Source organism: Squalius cephalus (assembly GCF_949319135.1).
Source record: "Squalius cephalus genome assembly, chromosome: 14".
NCBI classification, from domain to species: Eukaryota; Metazoa; Chordata; class Actinopteri; order Cypriniformes; family Leuciscidae; genus Squalius; species Squalius cephalus.
In genome coordinates, this window is record NC_137135.1 from 1,432,749 (window position 1) to 1,454,915 (window position 22,167).

A 22,167-nucleotide genomic window follows, 5' to 3' on the forward strand; every position below is an offset into this window, starting at 1 on the left:
ACCAGGGCGGAGCAGGCAGTGCAGGCGACCAGGGCGGAGAAGGCTGTGCAGGCGACCAGGGCGGAGAAGGCTGTGCAGGCGACCAGGGCGGAGAAGGCTGTGCAGGCGACCAGGGCGCGGAGCAGGCTGTGCAGGCGACCAGGGCGGAGAAGGCTGTGCAGGCGACCAGGGCGGAGAAGGCTGTGCAGGCGACCAGGGCGGAGAAGGCTGTGCAGGCGACCAGGGCGCGGAGCAGGCTGTGCAGGCGACCAGGGCGGAGCAGGCAGGCAGTGCAGGCGACCAGGGCAGAGCAGGCAGTGCAGGCGACCAGGGCGGAGAAGGCAGTGCAGGCGACCAGGGCGGAGAAGGCAGTGCAGGCGACCAGGGCGGAGAAGGCTGTGCAGGCGACCAGGGCGGAGAAGGCTGTGCAGGCGACCAGGGCGCGGAGCAGGCTGTGCAGGCGACCAGGGCGGAGCAGGCAGGCAGTGCAGGCGACCAGGGCAGAGCAGGCTGTGCAGGCGACCAGGGCGGAGAAGGCAGTGCAGGCGACCAGGGCGGAGAAGGCAGTGCAGGCGACCAGGGCGGAGAAGGCAGTGCAGGCGACCAGGGCGGAGCAGGCTGTGCAGGCGACCAGGGCGGAGCAGGCTGTGCAGGCGACCAGGGCGGAGAAGGCAGTGCAGGCGACCAGGGCGGAGCAGGCAGTGCAGGCGACCAGGGTGGAGCAGGCTGTGCAGGCGACCAGGGCGGAGCAGGGCGGAGAAGGCAGTGCAGGCGACCAAGGCGGAGAAGGCAGTGCAGGCGACCAGGGCGGAGCAGGCGGCCGGGGAGGAGACGAACCTTCAGGCGACCGGGGCGGAGATGACCCCTCAGGCGGATCCAATGGTTCAGGAACATGAGCGGGCTCAGGGGATGCGGTGGCCATCTTGTCCGAAGACACAGGCGTGGAGTCGGCCATCTTGTCCGAAGACACAGGCGTGGAGTCGGCCATCTTGTCCGAAGACACAGGCGTGGAAAGAGGAAGAGGAACAGATTCAGGCTCAGGATCAGATTCAGGCTCAGGAACAGATTCAGTCTCGGCGGGACGAGACTCTGGACGGGCGGACGTGACGTGAAGCTCTGGCTCTGGCTCGGCAGGACTGACGTGAAGCTCTGGCTCTGGCTCGGCAGGACTGACGTGAAGCTCTGGCTCTGGCTCGGCAGGACTGACGTGATCGGTCTCTGGGTCGGCAGACGTGACGTGATCGGTCTCTGGGTCGGCAGACGTGACGTGAACGGTCTCTGGGTCGGCAGACGTGACGTGAACGGTCTCTGGGTCGGCAGACGTGACGTGAACGGTCTCTGGGTCGGCAGACGTGACGTGAACAGTCTCTGGATCGGCAGACGTGATGTGAAGCGTCTCTGTGCTGGACGGGACCAGCGGTGAAGGCTCTGTGCTGGACGGGACCAGCGGTGAAGGCTCTGTGCTGGACGGGACCAGCGGTGAAGGCTCTGTGCTGGACGGGACCAGCGGTGAAGGCTCTGTGCTGGACGGGACCAGCGGTGAAGGCTCTGTGCTGGACGGGACCAGCGGTGAAGGCTCTGTGCTGGACGGGACCAGCGGTGAAGGCTCTGTGCTGGACGGGACCAGCGGTGAAGGCTCTGTGCTGGACGGGACCAGCGGTGAAGGCTCTGTGCTGGATGGGGCCAGCGGTGAAGGCTCTGGCTTGGCGGGAATGTCGCTTACTGTCTCAGGCGCGGCTGGCATGACGCTCTCAGTCTCAGGGGCGGCGGGCATGACGCATACTGCCTTGGCTTCGGCAGATTTGGCGTGAAGTGCGGGCTCGGCTGGACTGGCGTGAAGTGCGGGCTCGGCTGGACTGGCGTGAAGTGCGGGCTCTGCTGGACTGGCGTGAAGTCCAGGCTCTGCTGGACTGGCGTGAAGTGCAGGCTCTGCTGGACTGGCGTGAAGTGCAGGCTGTGACATGGCGTGCCACGGCAGGAAGCTCTCCAGACATCTGGAGAGTGCCTCTCTCCAATCCAGACCGGAGAGATCAGGGAGCTCCCTCGGGTCGACCTCTTTAGCTCCCAGCCGGTAACACAACTTAATTGCTTCATCACCCAGAGAGCAAGAGGCAGCGAGAGGAACAAACCCCCAGGTGTACTGGAACAGATCGAGGCTATCCAGGGCCAAGGCCGCGATCTGTCCAGCGAACTCCCGGCTCATGCTGGGAAGATCAGGCGAGATCCATACTGCTGGATTGCTGGAGGTCATAGCTGCTGGATCTGGGTGTGGCGAAGTCTTCTGTCACAAACTGCTCAGAGACACGAAGTAGGAGATCCAAATGCAGCTTTATTTTGTGGGGCAATCCAGAGGCATATTCCAATATACAGGCAAGGGTCATACACAGGCAGGCAGTCAAAACAAAGAAACAAACAAACAAATAAACAAAACAGGCAGGGACCAGAGGCAAGAGAGCAATCCAGGGAACAGGGCAAGATATCCAGAAACAAGAAACACGAAAACTAGGAGAATGCTCAGAAATGCAGTGTGACACAAACAAGACTTTGCGGTGAGTGAATGAATGAACATGGTATAAATAGACTGAGACTAACAGGGTGATGGGACACAGGTGAATGCAATCAGTGATAATGAGGTACAGGTGAATGTGATGAGTGATCAGAGATGATGAGTCCGGGCAGTGAGTATGGGAAATGTAGTCTGAGAGTGAGCGTGAGTGTCTGATGTGGAGTGCCCTCTGGTGGCTCTCAAGGGCACTCCAGCTGGTGACCGTTACAGTGCTTATATTTTTCAATATACTGCAATTTATGCATTGACTGTGTATGGCTGTATATTAACCCCCTGAGGTCGGCAATCACGCCGGTGTGATCTGCTCGTTTTTTTTTTATAAAAGTGCAAAATACTCTGTTGATTTTGATTTTACATACTTGTATTGTACATCATTCAAAACTGTTAAATGTCTTCTTTTATTTGTGTACACTCATAATAAAAACAAAATGTTGTGTTTTTCGTAAAACAAAGAAAATAAACATGATGAGTGTTCTGCCGTCTCTCTCAATGTGAAACTCATTCTGAAACGCGACAGAAAATGACCTGTAACTCAGCGAATGTTTGTCACACAGACTTGAAACGCATGTCTATACAACGCTTGGAATCTCTATTTTTAAAGTATGTAAATTATATAAAAAACAAATATTCTATTTTTAAGTAATCCATTAGAAAGCAGCGGCATGTACAGTTTCTCAAACGCGTCCTCATTAAATTTAATTTGAACACGCCTACGTGCGCACGAGCGATTGACATGCAAATGATCCATGCGGAGAAACGCAGACCTGTAAACGCCCTCATCACCTCAAAACAAAGCAGAGACTTCATAACTTACTCCTTTTCATCGCGTTTGGACGACTGTAAGCTGTGCTGTGCTGTGCTGTTTACCTTGAATTTACCTCGGATTTACTTCAAACGCGATTTGAAGATGAGAAGATTTTTAAGGTAAGACATGTTAAACTGGTCGTGCCAGATTAAAATGTATGTTAAGAAATGAGTTTGGAGTAAAAACATGAACTAAGCCTAATGTCATATATGTACATGTATATATAGACAGAAACATGAAATGTGAAATGTGAACTAGAATGATAGGCAACCTTTCAGTGCTTGTATACGTGTTCAACACGAGGATGTTTTTATATTCTATAATAAAACACAGCATGGTAAAAGTAGGCTAATATATATATATATATATATATATATATATATATATATATATATATATATATATATATATATATATATATATATGTGGCAGGGCGGGTTAAGATCCCGCCCCTATTAATTGTGGTGAGTGATGGGTGTGACAGCCTATCGGCCTATTTTAAGGCGGAGTTCAGGCCACCTGGGTATGCGTCATTGTTACTATCGCCTCTGTTTGGGTGTGTGCGCATCTCTGCTGGAGGTATGTACCTAGCCGTTTGGCTAATGTTGCTGTTAGTACATATGCATTATTAACGTGGGAATGTCTGTGGGTCTAGCGATCTACCATCGGGTAGGTAAGTTTAATCACTTGAGTATTATGAGGTGGGTGTTTTTTTAAAATTCATTAATTGTTTGTTTTCTTTAGTGCGTCAATCTGTTTGTGAGCGGTTCATCTCAGTGGACTGCGGGGCAAACGCTCCATAAACAACGTCGTTAAGACTGCACTGTTTGTTCTGCTGCCAATTATACCACTATGTGATCGTTTATTATTTTGATATATTACTTTGTTTTTTGTTAGTTTATTTTGTTTTTGAAGATTGCTTTAAGCCAATGCTGGTGGACTAAGTGAGTGGCCAATTTCCGAGCCGTCATTCAATGTGAGACGTACTAGCAACAATGTGATTTAGCCCTTACCTTTTGGTTATATTACCACCAGCAGTTTGGTTATTTTGCTCTTTGATCGGTGCTTTTCTTAAAGGGGTCATGAACTGGATTGTTTTATTATTTTATAATGTTGCCTGGGGTGCCCTTATAATGTTAGTATGATTTTTACATTAAAAATTGTCATAATTTATAAATAAAAGCCATTTTTCCAAGCCTGATTTCTGCCTCAGATTTGAATGCTCCGTTTTAAGGGGCGTGTCTGCTGTGAGACTGCAGTGCAAACGCCCACTGCTGTGATTGGCTGACATGCTTGCAATGAAATAGCTAGTATTACAGGAACTCTCTCGAAAACTTTTACTACGTTTTTACTATTACAGCTATCGAGATTAACAAATCGTGAAAAGTATCGTTTAAAGCATTATATTTAAATCTATTCCATCACATGAAAGGTTGCAGCATGATGAGCACTGAGCAGATGACAGATAGTCTGTTGATCGCGTGAATAAAGATCTTATCATTGCAACGCAATTTTTGCACTCTCACAAATGCTTACACCAAATCACAATGCAAACACGATGTGAGTACACAGTAAGAGCTTCGTTGTGTAGTGTAACAGTGTCATTATTTCATCACGAGTTTGGTAAGTGTCCAGATAAGCTCTCGCGGCTCGCGCTGTGCTGTTTGATTGACAGCTTGGGCGAATGGAAAGGGATCGTTCTTTGATCGCTTTCTGTAGGCTATATAATTTAATAACAGTTTAAAAAAAGATTATTTTCATAATACTACGAGAAATTATGTGAAGTTGATCGTTTAGCACTGATGCATAAACAGTATTGAACGATTTTAAGAGAAATATCTGAACTTGAATAATTACACCGAAATCACTGATCGCAGATCAGGCATTAGAATACACATGGTTACTTACATGTTGCTGGCAGATCCGTGTCGGGAAATTGTGATTGACTGATTTAATAAAGTTTAACCATGCTGGAATCCGAAGGAAGCTTATGCAGACTGTCTTCTTCCACAAACAGGCACTGCACAATATAGTCAACAGCATGTTTATTGCTTGGAAGTAGCTCGATCCGGTAGCAATTATCATGTCGTCCTATGTTATTTAGCATGTTTGGGCGAATCGGTGGGCGGGGCTAAACAGGCCGTGTTGAAGTAGGCGTTGATCTTCTTTTGTGGAGGCGGTGTTTTATCCTCTTTGACGTCATAGTTCCCCACTTTGAAAAACGAGTCGTTTGCTGAGCCTGATGTCTATAAAAGCTTTTATTGGACTAACAAGGTAGTTTTCAGTTCTGAAACTTACAGGATATTATTATAGTATGATGATCTCTTATATGTCAAAAGCTCAAGGAAACTTTGATTTCTCAGTTCATCACCCCTTTAAGGACTGTGAAAAGTGAGCTACATTCTGTTTTGGATTTGTTTTCTGTGATTCTATTAATTGTTCTCATTTTGTATTATTTCACTTTATTTTTCTGTCTTATATAGCCTAGCATTTGGCTGCTCTGTTTATGCCAAAATGGCAATCTGATGTGAACTCCTTAGGAAACATTAGTCGGCTTAACTTCTGTGGCCAGTAAATTGCCAGGTGTTGGCCTCTTTTATAGTTAGAATTTGTTCTACTGTAATTTGTTAATACATGTGCCTGCAGCTAATTGTGAAATTATATTGTGTTTTTGTTTCTTTCAGAAGCTGAAGGCCCCCGTGTAGGGAAGCTAGCTGTTTGTGCCTTTTTGGTGGTGGTGTTTCCTTCACCGAGTGTTTTGCCGTTGGCACCTGCGTTTCTTTCACTTAAGTGTGAGAGTGAGAGTGTTTGTGTGGAGTGTGGTGTGGTCTTAGGATACTCAATGTCCAGCTAGCTCCCTACTGGTAAGCCTCAGCCTGAAAGTGTCTTCTTGTGGTTTTTGTTTTGATGCACACCAAAGTGGTGTAAAACTCTTGTCTCCCCTGGAGTCAATAGCTTTTTATATATTTAAAATAATTATTATTGTGAAAATAAAGTGTTTTTGTATTCAGATCCACGTCTCTTGTCCTCTGTGGTAGCGAACCTGTGTGTTCTTGTGAAATTTCCCCGTTTAGTGAAACGGGGTGGCGTAGTCTGCTCTTTATTCTGCTATACTTTTCTCATAAGTGTAACTTTTGCCCTTCCACCACCTCGCCACATATATATATATATATGTATGTGTGTATGTGTTTGAAAGACGCGCCAGAGCTTACATTGGATTTAGGCTACCTCAGAAGAAGAACGCGATTTGATGACAAGAAAGATTTAAGGTAAGCCATTTTTACATATTTGTTATTGTTGCATAAATGTCACATTGCAGTTGAACTGTTGCTAGATATATGGGGAATATTTAGACCCGTGTTTACTGTTAAGCCTACTGTGTTTGTGGATATCTGGTCAAACGTAGATATGTATATGGTAACCATAATGTTTTATATTTGAGCGCGATCGCGTTTGAATGCATCAGATTTTGCAGCGCGATCGCGTTTGAATGTATCATTTGAAAATTTGAAAAGCAAAGCACACCAAACGGCTTCATGTTTTTACTATTATCTCATTTCATATCATCATAACGAATGGAAACATTTGAAGTAACATGATAATCAATATATTTTTCTCTAGCTTGGTTGTTACTGAAATATTTTGGAAGATTTATACTGCTATCTATTGTTATTATTATTTTACCCAGCACTGCGCATAGCTTATGCCTACAAGGCACAACAAACCTGGTGTTCATTATATTATATATTGTTGGAAACATTTGTGTGTGTGTGTGTGTGTGTGTGTGTGTGTGTGTGTGTATTTTGTGAATTTTAAAAAGCAATTTTAACCAGAAAAATCTAATATTTATTATTAAAATCGTGCAGGCCTTTCTCTTGATATCAGTATGTTCACTTTTTTTTCAGGGCCCAGATGCCACTGAGTCCTGCCGACTTCAACATTCACATGAGTCTCTGGAACATGAACATGGTAAAGTGAAAATCAAACACCTTGGAAATGAAAGGTATGTACAATGTTTTTAGGAATGGCACAAAGGTCTCTGTCTTTCAATAAGTGCTTTTTCCATTTGTTGTGTCTATTTGGATTATGTTGTGTAAATAAATCCAAACAATATAAAAGCCATTCTGTTTTAAATCTCCTCATTTACAGTATTGTGCAAGGTTGCTCAGAATGATAGGGGCCTGATAGCTCCTAATAGGGCCGTTAGGGAGTGTCTTTGTCTTTCTCAGGTGAGAAAATCCATACATATTAATGAGCTCCCGCATAGGGCTTTCTCACACAAAACACTAGGGCTGTGTTGAAAAAATCGATTCACCGATTCTGAATCGATTTTCATATTAATTTCTAAAGATCGATCCGTAACTCAGAGGATCGATTTTCCCCGTGAACTTTAACTTGCCGCGTCATTGAATTCACGCATGCGCGCGAGGTGGAAGGACATTAAAACAACGTCAGTAACGTTAAGCAAACGGTTGCTTTGAAAACTCAAGAAACGCTCAAAGCTGCGATCTGGCACCATTTCGGGTTCAGAAGCAATGCAGAGAACGAGCTTGACAAAAGCAAAGGTTTTCTAAAGGTTTTGTAAGTTCAAATTTTATTTACATTCTGTGAGATGCGCGGTTGGCGGTTACAGCCGCGGACTCCGCGGATAAACCGTGGATCGGGCGGATGATGTGACGACAAATTATATTTTAATTAAATTCGGATGGGTGGCGGGCGGTTAACCAATCAAATAAAAAATATATGCATACATTAAGCGGATGGCGGGCGGGTGCTGTTTTGAAAATTGGTCAAAAACGTTGGTGCGGACGGATGAGTTTTGTGATGCGGTTGAAATAATAGCTAGCCCATCCGCGCATCTCTACGTTGTCTGTTTACTGTGAAGCCAGTAACCAACAATCTGTTTACATTTGCACTGGCTTAGAACAAATGTGTTCTAAATGTTGATCATTAAAATAAAAAAATAAAGGTGCATTTGCATCTGAACTGTAGCAGCTTTTTGGAAAATTCTTAATGTCATTTTTAATAATACATCAGGTTTACGTCTAAATAATCGGTCTACTGCTGCTGATATACCTCTGCGTCCTCGGTCGTCTACACCAGTGCAAGTTTGTGAAAGCAGTTGTATCAACACTCTGGAAGGGGGATTGTTCTTTACAACCACCAATACTCCATTAATTTGCAGTTGAATGTCTATAATAATAGTATCAATAATGTTGAATAACTACAGTCCTGTAATTCAGGTAACAGCTGGAAAAAAATGCTTTTTTCAAAAACCATTATCTAAATCTCGAAGATCGGATCGGATCAGATCGGATCGAATCGAATAATGATAATCGATTCAAGATCTTGAGAATCGGAATCGAATCGATTCTTGAAATTTGAATCGAAACCCAGCCCTACAAAACACATCGTAAAAATTTTAAATCAATATATTGTCTTATCTGAATGAGCAGTCAGGATGATTTTCACATAGTTTTGCAGCAAATATTCTAGGCTATGTCATACAATTTTCAAAAGTCTTGTGAAGAAATAATCAGTATGGGTTTCATGACCTTATTTCAGTGAGAATTTTTTTTTGTATTTTCACAAACCACGCATAAATGTCATTATCTCAAAACTGCAAACTTTTACATACATGCTGCTGATATATTATTGTAGCAGAGTTTGTGCTGAATACAGTGTAATTAGACTTTAGCCATGAAAATGTCACAAGTAACAGAAATAAGCACAAATGTCAGAGCATGTCAGAACACCTCCAGGGCCCAGAAAACAGCTCAGACCTCAGAGGGTTAATACATATACAATATTTATAAATTAAGACAAAAATAACATTACATGTAGTATTCACAAAGTTGTATCATTTATTGTGTACAAATACTGCACATATGTCACAGGCCAGGGTGGGGGCAAATCCCTTCAACACACCACCCTTACTGAATACCACTTTGAGCTACACCAAGAAAACACCACAAGACAGCACAACGAAGTAAGAAAGACAGATTCCTTTTATTGAACATTAAAACATTTTAAAACAGTAGCAGTGTGAGTGGCTGACTCTCTCTGTTCTCCAGGACACAGCAGAATACAGCAGTTTTCAGGTAAGTAAACTCAGAGCAATGCGAGTGACTGGGTGGGGACTCAGAATACAAAATCAAGCGGTCTTTGAGCAAGGAAACTCAGAGCGGCGTGAGTGTCTGGATTTCTCTATTCTCCAGACCAGCGGTGGGGACTCAAAATACAGCGGTTTTCAAGTAAGGAAACTCAGAGTGGCGTGAGTGGCTGGGTTTCTCCGTTCTCCAGAACAGCGGTGGGGGGTCAGAACACAGCGGTCTTCGGGTAAGGAAACTCAGAGTGGCGGGAGTGGCTGGATTCCTCCGTTCTCCAGAACAGCGGTGGGGGATCAGAATACAGCGGTCTTGGTGTGAGTGACTGGATTTCTCCATTCTCCAGAACAGCGGTGGGGGATCAAAATACAGCAGTCTTTGTGTAAGTTAACTCAGAGCAGCGGGAGTGGCTGGATTCCTCCAGAACAGCGGTGGGGGATCAGAATACAGCGGTCTTGGCGTGAGTGACTGGATTTCTCCGTCCTCCAGAACAGCGGTGGGGGACCAGAATACAGCGGTCTTCGGGTAAGGAAGCTCAGAGCAGCGTGAGTGGCTGGATTTCTCCGTTCTCTAGAACAGCGGCGGAGGATCAGAATACAGCGGTCTTCGAGTAAGGAAACTCAGAGTGGTGTGAGTGGCTGGATTTCTCTGTTCTCCAGAACAGCGGTGGGGGGTCAGAATACAGCGGTCTTCGAGTAAGGAAACTCAGAGCGGCGTGAGTGCTTCCCCCGAAAGAACCGCATCACATTTTTTTGGTTCCACTTCGGTCACACGGTGACACATACATGTTCCCATATACACTCACCTAAAGGATTATTAGGAACACCATTTTAGTACAGTGAACTCATTGTCATGTTCAAGAAACCAATTTGAAATGATTCGAGCTTTAAGATCGAGCGGTGGGTTACTTCTTTACTTCTGCCACTAAAGATTGCTTTATTAATAATCTTCCTAAACAGTTTCATCATCTCAGCATCCCGGATAGCTTAGAAGAACTCGAAATTGCAACAAAAACTTTTAACTCTCTCTTTTCCAGCACTTTAGACACAGTTGCTCCGTTGCGCTTAAAGAAGATTAAAGAAAATAGTCCAATGCCGTGGTACAACGAGCACACTCAGGCCCTTAAGAGAGCAGCCAGAAAAATGGAGCGCAACTGGAAGAAAACAAAACTAGAGGTATTTCGCATTTCACGGAAGGAGAGCTCTATTGCTTACAGAGAGGCCTTAAAAGCTGCTAGATCTGCTTATTGTTCAAACCTATTAGAAGAAAATAAACATAATCCTAGGTATTTATTTGAAACGGTGGCTAAACTAACGAAAAAGAAAGCTTCAAACACAGAAGTTTCCAAGCAACACAGCAGTAATGACTTCATGAACTTCTTCACTTATAAGATTGATAATGTCAGGGACAAAATTATAACTATGCAACCGTCTACTACAGTATCGCATCAGGCAGTGCATTGTAGTCTCCCTGAGGAAAAATTTGATTCATTCGTTGCTATAGGAGAGGAAGAATTTACTAAACTCGTTAAGTCATCTAAATCTACAACATGTATGTTAGACCCTATACCGACTAAGCTACTGAAAGAAATACTTCCAGAGGTCATAGATCCTCTTCTTAATATCATTAATTCATCTTTGTCTCTAGGATACGTACTAAAAACCTTTAAGCTGGCTATGATTAAACCGCTTGTTAAAAAAACGCAACTTGATCCTACAGAATTAGTCAATTACAGGCCGATCTCGAATCTACCTTATCTGTCAAAGATATTAGAAAAAGCAGTGTCTTCACAACTCTGTTCCTTTCTAGAAAGAAATGATATCTGTGAGGATTTCCAGTCCAGGTTTAGACCGTACCATAGTACTGAGACAGCTCTCGTTAGAGTCACAAATGATTTGCTCTTATCATCCGATCGTGGTTGTGTCTCTCTATTAGTGTTACTCGATCTTGATGCTGCTCTTCAACACAGTGATAGTCTCTTGGCTAAATACTTTAGTACATGCAGGTGTTCTGGTGCTTTAAAATATGAAACATTTATAATGTAAATAATGAAAAAGTATAAATATATTACATTATATATTTATACTTTTTCATTATTTACATTATAATGATGAAAAATGAAAAAGTATAAATATATTACATTATATATTTCTCTATATGTGTGTTTATGTTGCATGAGTAAATATATCAGCAATATATTACACATGCAGTACCATATCTGATCACACACACACACACACACACACACACACACATATATATATATATATATATATATATATATATATATATATATATATATAAAAAAGCAGCAATTCCCTATGTATTATTTATTATATATTGTAATATATGAACACAATATATTTCTCTGTATATTTTCAAATATACTGTTAAACCATTTCATATATTGATCATTCATATATAGGGAATTATATATTTTCATAAGGGTAGTCTGTGTCACATGTCATGTCAGTTCATCTTTAATAACTAAAAGTGAAGTAAAATAAACAACCATGTCTTACCTAGATATATTCAGGAGATTTCTGCAGCGCTGTGCTCATGGCATAAGAACGTTTGCAGTCTTGCTTGATTTCTTCTCTCGTTCTGTCTGTGTTTTTGCTCTTTCTTCTCTTTTCTACTGCTGGTTTCTGGTTTATCTGCTGGTTTCTGGTTTATCTGCTGGTTTCCGGTTTATCTGCTGGTTTCTGGTTTATCTGCTGGTTTCTGGTTTATCTGCTGGTTTTATCTCAGATCTCACATCTGAGCTCTGACTGTGGTTTCAGTAAGAAACATGGATAAGATCTACTTAAACCATCTCTACTTAAATTTTTAAAAGCTTTAAGTGAAATTATATAGCACCTCTGTAAATGTAGTGTAGATAAATTAACTCTTTCCCCACGATTTTCTGTTAAGGTTTTTTTTTTTAATAAGTTTTATTATCATACTGGGAATTTGTCCTCTGCATTTAACCCATCCAAGTTAGTGCACACACATTAGGAGCAGTGAGTACTGACATTACCTATCATTCTTGAGAATCGAACCTGCAACCTTTGGGTTACAAGTCTGACTCTCTAACCATTAGGCCCCCAACAGAGTAAAGATCATATTAATATAAAAGACACACACTTGTAGTGGAAATAACATTAATTGACATACCTGTAACCGCATTAGCACATATAATATATGAAGGGAATTTTAATAATTAATCAGGAATATGATTAATATATATCGCAGATTACAGTTACTTTAAATTATCGAAGCTGAAAATAGATTTATTGTATATATGAATGATCACCACAATAAGTTATAGTTCGTCATTAATATGCCAATAGTCTTATTACAGATTGATTATATGAGAGAACTTTTAATGGAATTAATTTAGTTATCGAACGATCTGTTCGTCCAGCAAACCGACCGTACGACTTCTTTATCAACTCTCAAGGAAAGTTATCTTTTATAGATCACGAATAAGCTATTTTCCTGGCCACGGAAAACAACTTCTCTGTTCTATACAAAATCGAATTAACATTTAGATTACTGAAATCGTAATGAATTGTAAAGCTTTGTAGCTTGGATCAAACAAATCAGGGACTTTTCGTAATGTGAGCAGATAGACAGAATCAATCGAGGATATATTGGATTTTAATAATTGGAACTACGAGTATAAAAACACTACAATTTACACGAGTATGCATACACAAAATGCAGAACACATAAACAATACATGACACGAATAACGAAATGGGAGTGAGAGAGAGAGAGGGAGAGAGGATGAGCGAGAGAAAGTGAAAGCAAAATGTCAGGATGACAATTTTCACAGTTAACTCGTGAGAGACACCAAGAAATCAAATCACCTTAAGCAGGGACAGACAACCTTAAACGAATTAAAAGCTTGATTAAGCTCGATTATACTTGCATATAGTCTGTTGTTGTGTTGCTGAGGCAAGAAGGCTGTGTCCTTTGGAGCTGGGCGTCCTTCTCGGGCTTCCGGAGCAAACGGAGTTCGCGGGAAGTTTAAGTCAAGTCATCTTCATTTATATAGCGCTTTTAACAATGTAGATTGTTTCAAAGCAGCTTTACAGAGATAAATGTATAATTTAACGTAAGATTGTTTTGGCTTTATAGCGGTTCTTTAATAAAGTTATTTTCCAGCTAAAGTTGGTTTTGATTGATTCGCTTCCGTCGCAACAATCTTTTGTTATTAAATTTGGGGCCGCTTAGACGACACCATTCTCTCTACACAGACTTTAAACACTATCCTGTGAGAAACGCTGATGGCGTTCACATGCGCATTAAGAATTGGTTCTATAGTTATGTGCGTTTGAATATATGTGTGCAGGTTTGGAATTCCCTACAAACCAAGCCTAAACAAAGTACTGGTGTTTCCTTATCATTTTTGATACAGAATTTTATTTTATTTTATCAATTCTGGGTAGATACGCGAATTGAGTTTCCCGACGACGCTTTATCTGTAGAGTGAGAAAGGGATCCTCCATAGGGAGAGACTAGTTGGTACTTCAGCACTGCGTTGACATCGGGTCCAGGTGAAGGGCCTACATCAGATCTGGATACGGCCTGGATCCGGCAGGCTGCGGGAAAACCTCGGGATAAACAAAAGACACTAAAATTAGCGTAGATGCCATTCTTCTTATGATGTAACGAGTACATCAGGATTTATGGGAAGTGTTCCCGGTTCCAGCTGACCTGATCTATGCAGCCTAACACTGAATTATAGAAGTCTATAATGTATTATGTGAATGCTAGGTCAAAGAGATGTGTGTTTAGTCTAGCTTTGAACTGACAGAGTGTGTCTGCTTCCCGGACAATGTTAGGAAGACTGTTCCAAAGTTTTGGTGCTAAATAGGAGAAGGATCTACCGCCAGCAGTCGATTTTGATATTCTAGGTATTATCAACTGGCCGGAGTTTTGAGATCGCAATAGACGTGAAGGAGTATAATGCGTTAAGAGCTCGCTCAAGCACTTCAGAGCTAAACCATTTAGTGCTTTGTAAGTGATCAGCAATATTTTAAAATTGTTGCGATTGTTTAATAGGGAGCCAGTGCAGTTTTGACAGAACCAGGCTAATATGGTCATACTTCCTGGTTCTGGTAAGAACTCGAGCTGCTGCGTTTTGAACTAGCTGTAGTGTGTTTATTAAGCGTGCAGGGCAACCACCCAGTAGAGCATTACAATAATCTAGCCTTGAGGTCATGAACGCATGAACTAATTGTTCCGCATTTGTCAATGAGAGCATATGTTGAAATTTAGATATATTTTTAAGATGGAAAAATGCAGTTTAACAGATACTAGACACATGACTTTCAAATGAAAGATTGGTATCAAAGAGCACAACCAGGTTCCTAACCGACGACGAAGACTTAACAGAGCAGCCATCAAGTGTTAGACAGTATTCTAGGTTATTACGTGTGAGTTTTTTGTCCAATAATTAGAATCTCTGTTTTTTCAGAATTTAGAAGTAGGAAATTACGAGTCATCCAATTTTTTATATCAGCTATGCATTCTGTTAATTTTGTTTATTTGTTAGGTTTCGTTTTGTTTTGAAGAAATATACAGCTGAGTATCGTCGGCATAACAATGAAAGCTAATTCCATGATTCCTAATGATATCTCCTAATGGTAGCATGTACAGAGTGAACAGCAGCGGTCCTAGTACTGAGCCTTGTGGTACGCCATACTGAACTTGTGATCGATGAGACATCTCATCATTTACCGCTACAAACTGATAACGGTCAGATAAGTATGATTTAAACCATGCTAGTGCAATTCCACTAATGCCAACATAATTTTCGAGTCTGTTTAAAAGAATGTTGTGGTCGATAGTATCAAATGCAGCACTAAGATCGAGTAACACTAATAGAGAGACACAACCACGATCGGATGATACGAGCAAATCATTTGTGACTCTAACGAGAGCTGTCTCAGTACTATGGTACAGTCTAAACCTGGACTGGAAATCCTCACAGATATCATTTCTTTCTAGAAAGGAACAGAGTTGTGAAGACACTGCTTTTTCTAATATCTTTGACAGATAAGGTAGATTCGAGATCGGCCTGTAATTGACTAATTCTGTAGGATCAAGTTGCGTTTTTTTAACAAGCGGTTTAATCATAGCCAGCTTAAAGGTTTTTAGTACGTATCCTAGAGACAAAGATGAATTAATGATATTAAGAAGAGGATCTATGACCTCTGGAAGTATTTCTTTCAGTAGCTTAGTCGGTATAGGGTCTAACATACATGTTGTAGATTTAGATGACTTAACGAGTTTAGTAAATTCTTCCTCTCCTATAGCAACGAATGAATCAAATTTTTCCTCAGGGAGACTACAATGCACTCCCTGATGCGATACTGTAGTAGACGGTTGCATAGTTATAATTTTGTCCCTGACATTATCAATCTTATAAGTGAAGAAGTTCATGAAGTCATTACTGCTGTGTTGCTTGGAAACTTCTGTGTTTGAAGCTTTCTTTTTCGTTAGTTTAGCCACCGTTTCAAATAAATACCTAGGATTATGTTTATTTTCTTCTAATAGGTTTGAAAAATAAGCAGATCTAGCAGCTTTTAAGGCCTCTCTGTAAGCAATAGAGCTCTCCTTCCGTGAAATGCGAAATACCTGATCTGAGATGTCATCGCTCTGCTGCAGAATTTCAACGGCATCAACATCTATTCCGTGTGATAATATTAGATCTAGAGTATGATTACGACGATGAGTAGGTCCTGACACGTGTTGTCTAACTCCAATTGAGTTTACAATGTCTTTAAATGCCAAACCCAATGCATCTTTTTCATTATCGATGTGTATATTAAAATCACCAGCAATTAGTACTTTATCTGCAGTCAATATTAATTCTGATAGAAAGTCCGCAAATTCTTTGATAAAATCTTTATGATGCCCTGGTGGCCTGTATACAGTAGCCAGCACAAATCTCAAACGTGATTTATCATTTATACTATATATTTTTACATCAAGTACTAACACTTCAAAAGAAGTATATTTAAAACTTGATTTCTTAGTGGTTTTGAAAATATTACTATAAATTACAACAACTCCTCCCCCTTTGCGTTTCAGACGAGGTTCATGTTTATAACAGTAATCTTGCGGAGTGGAGTGGTTTCTGTCAAACACAGCACATCTAGGTTATTATCTGAAATCATATCATTAACAATGAGTGCTTTTGAAGTAAGCGATCGAATATTCAGCAACCCAAGCTTTAGCATTTGCTCGTCTGTATTATAGCTGTTTTTTATTTGTTGAACATCAATTAAATTTTTAACCTTAGATGGGTTTAAACGGTTTTTGGATTTCCAAGTTCGGGGAACAGACACAGTGTCTATATGATGATTGTTAGGTGAAAGAGGCTCTATGTGATGGGATTTATCTGACCTGGGTGACGCGAGGCCGCTAGCAGACGGTCGGTTTAGCCAGTCTGTCTGCTTCCTGACCTGAGCCCCAGATTGTCATGTTTGAGCTCTAAAACTATGAGCCATATTACTAGAGAGAAGAGCAGCACCATCCCAGGAGGGATGAATACCATCTCTTTTCAACAGGTCAGGTTTGCCCCAAAAACTTTTCCAATTGTCTATAAATTCTATATTATTAAGCGGACACCACTTAGACAGCCAACCGTTAAGAGAACACAATCTACTATGTATCTCATCACTCCTGCGAACAGGAAGGGGGCCAGAGCAAATTACAGTGCTTGACATCGTACTTGCGAGTTCACACACCTCTTTAATATTAATTTTGGTGATCTCCGACTGGCGGAGTCGAACATCATTTGTGCCAATGTGGATAATGATCTTAGAGAATTTACGATTAGCATTAGCCAGCACTTTTAAATGTGCTTTGATGTCAGGCGCTCTGGCTCCCGGCAAACATGTGACTATGGTGGCTGGTGTCTCTGTTTTCACGTTCCGTGTAATAGAATCTCCAATAACTAGGGCACAATCAACAGAACTCTCAGTGGGTGTTTCACTGAGCGGGGCAAATCGATTTGTTATGGTAATCGGAACTGAAGAGTGTTTTTTTTGATCCGCGACTAGAGCGATCCCTCACTGTCACCCATTTGCCCGGCTGTGCAGGCACTAATTCAGCTGGAACCGAATCATGTCACTATGCTAGGCGCATCTAAAGCATCTAAAGCTCTAGCACTCTTACTATCCTCAATTAAAGTTTGGATGCGTGTCTCTAGTTCTGAAATCTTCTCTGTTAGCCTAACTGTCTCCTTGCATTTATCACATATAAATCCTATATTGCCAACAGAGAAGGCAATGCTAAACATGTGACATGAAGTGCAGCTGACAATAACAGGACAAGACATTACTCACCGTGTTTGTTGAGTGATTCTTACTCACCTGAGCTTTTATGAACTCAAAGGCGCGGACGCACGAGAGAAAAATAAATAAATAAAAATAGCTGAGCGCACGTTTGGCGCGTTAACAGGCTAGCGAATTACTAGCGTGTTGTAATAGTAGTAACGGAAGCTAGCGATGTCAGGTTAATCTGAGATGTTGGGTAAGCTGTATTTAGTAGTAGTATAAACAACTAGAAATTGTAGTAAATGATGGTTCAAAACAAGGAAATACGAGGCTAAGACGGAGCTTACAGCACCGAAGCAAACACACTCACAGCAGGCAGCGAGGCAGACAGGAGCAGATTCACATCGGCAATTCACGTTGGCAATTCACATCGAACTCGGTGTCAGCTATTTTTGGATGGAGAGAGTGGAGTGACTGCATCTGTTAGATACATATGCCCGATAACTGTTCCCACTGGTATGACGGTCTCTGTCAAGGACTTATTTGGGACCAAGATTCTGAAATAGTTGACGTTCACCTCTTCGCTGGGCACCACCGTGGGCTGAAGTAGCACACCCGCTGGGAGGAGCTACAGGAGACGAGTCAACCATGAGGATTTCTTTGTCAACCTGGAGCTTGTATTTGACTTTGCAGACTGCAGTACAGTCACCACCAGGGGGCAGAGTCAGTGGGCCAGGGCCTTGCCATAACACACAGCCAATATCACCCTCCTCCTCCAGGGCTGTGGCCATGCCAGGCGCTGTTAGCTTGTTGTCACTGTAACAGGCTTGTATCCCTAGTGTCTGAGTGATGTCAATGCCATTGTCCTTACACTGCTGTACAAGACGTCGGATGTGACTGTCATTGGTCCCCACAATGATAGGAGTCTGGTCTGCAGTTCAGGGCTGGGGGCAGATAAGAGCGAGGACTGTCACCGTCTGATCGGCACCTGCAACCTTTGCTGGATATTCAATGTCGACCACTATATAGCCACGGTATGGATAACTGATCTCAGATTCACTTAGTCCCCACAGGGCTAAACCAGACACAGGGCGTATTGGGACATCAGACAGGTAAGTTTGATACCAAGACTCAAAGATAATGGTGACCTGAGAGCCACTATCAAACAAGGCATCACAGCAATGTCCATTTACTTTCACAGGTACTATGCTGGGTGGACCAATCAAGCCTTCAGGGATGTCAGCCGGCTCTGATGAGGTAACCGCACTTTTCTTGACCCCACAGTTAACTTCATTGGTGGTGGCATCCCCAGACTGCTGTCTGTCTTTTGTCACCTTCAAAGTATGAATTAGTTTTCTGATAACCTTGGCTTGATTCTCAGGGTTGCGGCACTTTGTGGCAAAATGTCTGCTCTGACCTTTTCGGTGCTCCCTTGGGGGAGTAGGGGACCTGTTTAGAAGCCTCCATGGTTGAAACAGCCACTGCAGCATCTTGCTCCGGCATCTTGTTGCTAGTTTTCTGTTCTTGTCGTTTCAGTTGTTTTTTCAAGGCAGCCAGCTCGGCATTTTGCTGGTTCTCAGAGTCAGGCGGTGCACTAATGGTTTTAACCTCCATGTAATCATCTTTGACATGAGTGGATTTGGTCACTACTGATGCAACAATTGACTTTAGCTCTTTTATTTCAGCCTTGAAGTTCTGGATCTCAGCTTGCCTTGTATCCACTTCTGTATTGTTGTACAATGGTACAACAATACTATGCATGTTTTAACCTGTTAAGCTGCAACCCCACTTTTGAAAAATCCCCAGAAATGACATACCCAAACTGAAACAGATACAGTTCATGAACCCTTTGCACTAAAAGCTGACACCTGGTAGTTTATTGTAAATGTAGAATTAATTATTGTCATAATGATTTTTTTTTTTTTAAATAGCTTCAAAGTTTTGTAAAGTTATTAGAATTTTTTTTTTATGAAACATATTAATGAAAATAAAATTGAAGTTGGCACTGGAGCAATCTAGAAATGCACTACAGCTAAAGCCACATGTCTAAACATTTTATATTTAAAATATGAAGATAATAAGTCTAAAACTCTGTATTTAGTTAAATGTTTTTCAAGATCATGTCATGACTTTATTTTGATTAGGCTACTCTAAAAATGCTACTGATGTTTAGTCGTCTTCTAAGCATCCATTCAGACTTTTGTCTCTATTGTTTTGTGGTGCAAACGAGCCCCATTCAGTCTCAGTCTCCCCCTGCACACATTCACACCTCTCCAGCCTGGTTATGGCTCGAAATATGCATTTCTTTTGTCTGCATTATAGTTACTAACGACTGGCTATTCACAGCCTATTCATAGGGTTTCAATCCCTAATTTCTTTTATCAAAGTTCTCACTTCACATTTGAAGTGCACTAAATAGTGGTCAAATGCACTAAAACATATCAGTAAGCATTCTTATTTAGAACAAAATTCATAAAAGAATAACCCCTGGTGGCAGGTGCACCTGGGCTAGCTAGCATGTTAGCTTAGCACACCATCAATACACGACCATTTATGAGATTAAAACCATGTTTGTGCTCCAAACTTACTTCATAATGCAATCGAGTGTTTTAAATAATCTTCTGTGATATAATTTGGCTTCAGATAAAAAAAAAATCAGACAGAAAACATTATTTATAGTTTTATGCACGATGATAAAGTCTATATCGATTAGCATTACATTATAAATATAATATATTATTATGAAAATACCTGGCATGGCTTGAAGAACACAGGCAAATCAAATATCATAGCAAACATGTTTATTGTCTTCAAAACATGCATATTACAGCGGGATCTCTGTAGCTTTGTGTGTAGCAGTGACGTCCTGGAATGTCACATGATTATGGCTCTTCTTCATGTCCCATATATGGATTATTTTTTGTGCATATAGCGCCCTCAGGCTATTGGTATGAATTGAAAACACTGCACATCTCAGTAAGAAGCGATCATAATGATTACATCGACGCATTTGGGTATAAATTCAATAAATATTATTCCTGTCTTTAGAAATATGACGTGAATCTATGAGAATATATCAATATTTCTCCAAGTTTGCACATTTTTGAGCTAAAAGCCCTGAAGGACGTTGTTTTGTGTATCGCTGTCATGACGACAGCACGGGAGTTTTTTATGAATGAAAGCGGCTGACGTGCATAATTCATATTAAAGGTATCGACTCATTTTTTCATTTCATAACTCCTGACACAAATTAAGACATAACTGTCACTATAAGTTTCTCAGAATACAATAGTGGTCAAATACTGAAACTTGAGTATTATATCTTTTTAATGATGTATAGTTTGTCAAGGTATAACATTAAATCTGATAGTAACTTTGAACTATATAAATAAAAAAACGCTTCAGTGCGCCCACGCACTGGTGAAGCTTAACAGGTTAAAGAGAGAAACCCGTAATTTAGAGCGTAAATGGAAACAAACTAATTTAGAGGTCTTTAGAATCACATGGAAAGACAGTATGTTACGTTATAAAAAGGCCCTAAAATCGGCCAGGGCTGAGCACCTCCGCAAACTAATAGAAACCAACCAAAACAATCCTAGGTTTTTATTTAACACCGTGGCTAGACTAACAAATAAACAGCTGTCACCTGAACAAAATATTCCCTTACAGTTTAGTAGTAATGATTTCATGAAGTTCTTCACTGAGAAAATAGAAAACATCAGAACCACAATTGTAAACGTTCAGTCCTCAATCGCACCTTATAATTCAGCCTCAACTATCACCCCGCAAGAACAATAGCCGTGTTTCCACTGTCGGGCCAGGGCCGGGCCGTGCTAATGCGTGCCAGGGCCAGCCGTGTTTCCACTGTCACTTCCGGGCTTGATCGGGGCTTACTCTGGGCCAACGGCCAGGATTTCTGGCCTGTCGAATACCTTGGGCCAAAGCGGGCCAGCTCGGGCTAGAGGAGTGGTTACCAACAGAGGCGGAGTTTACCATCGGGAGACACCAGCGCCGGATGATTCTGTCAGCATTAAAGACTTTTAAAATAATTTAACTCGCATTCATGTTTGAATGCCTTCTGTTTGTGATGCAAAAGACTATGCGCGCTAATCGTTACCATAGTAAACATAGTAAACACTTGAAGATACGCATAGTAAAAAAAAACATAGTGAATGCTTGAAGAAATCAGACCAATATTAAAGGCTATCACAGTAATGTTTTTATTTTATCTGTCAGTAGCCTACGTCTCGTCTCTTTATACCGGACTATCATAAAATAAAGCAACTTTTTTTCCGGGAGCTTCCTCTGTTTCTCTGACTGAAAATATCTGTATGGGAGTCGAGAGAGTGCTAAAGCTCTTCAGGTCGTATGGCATATATTTGTAGAAATTATCATTCTTTCTAAATGTGATGTAAATATGTCCTGTAACTACCA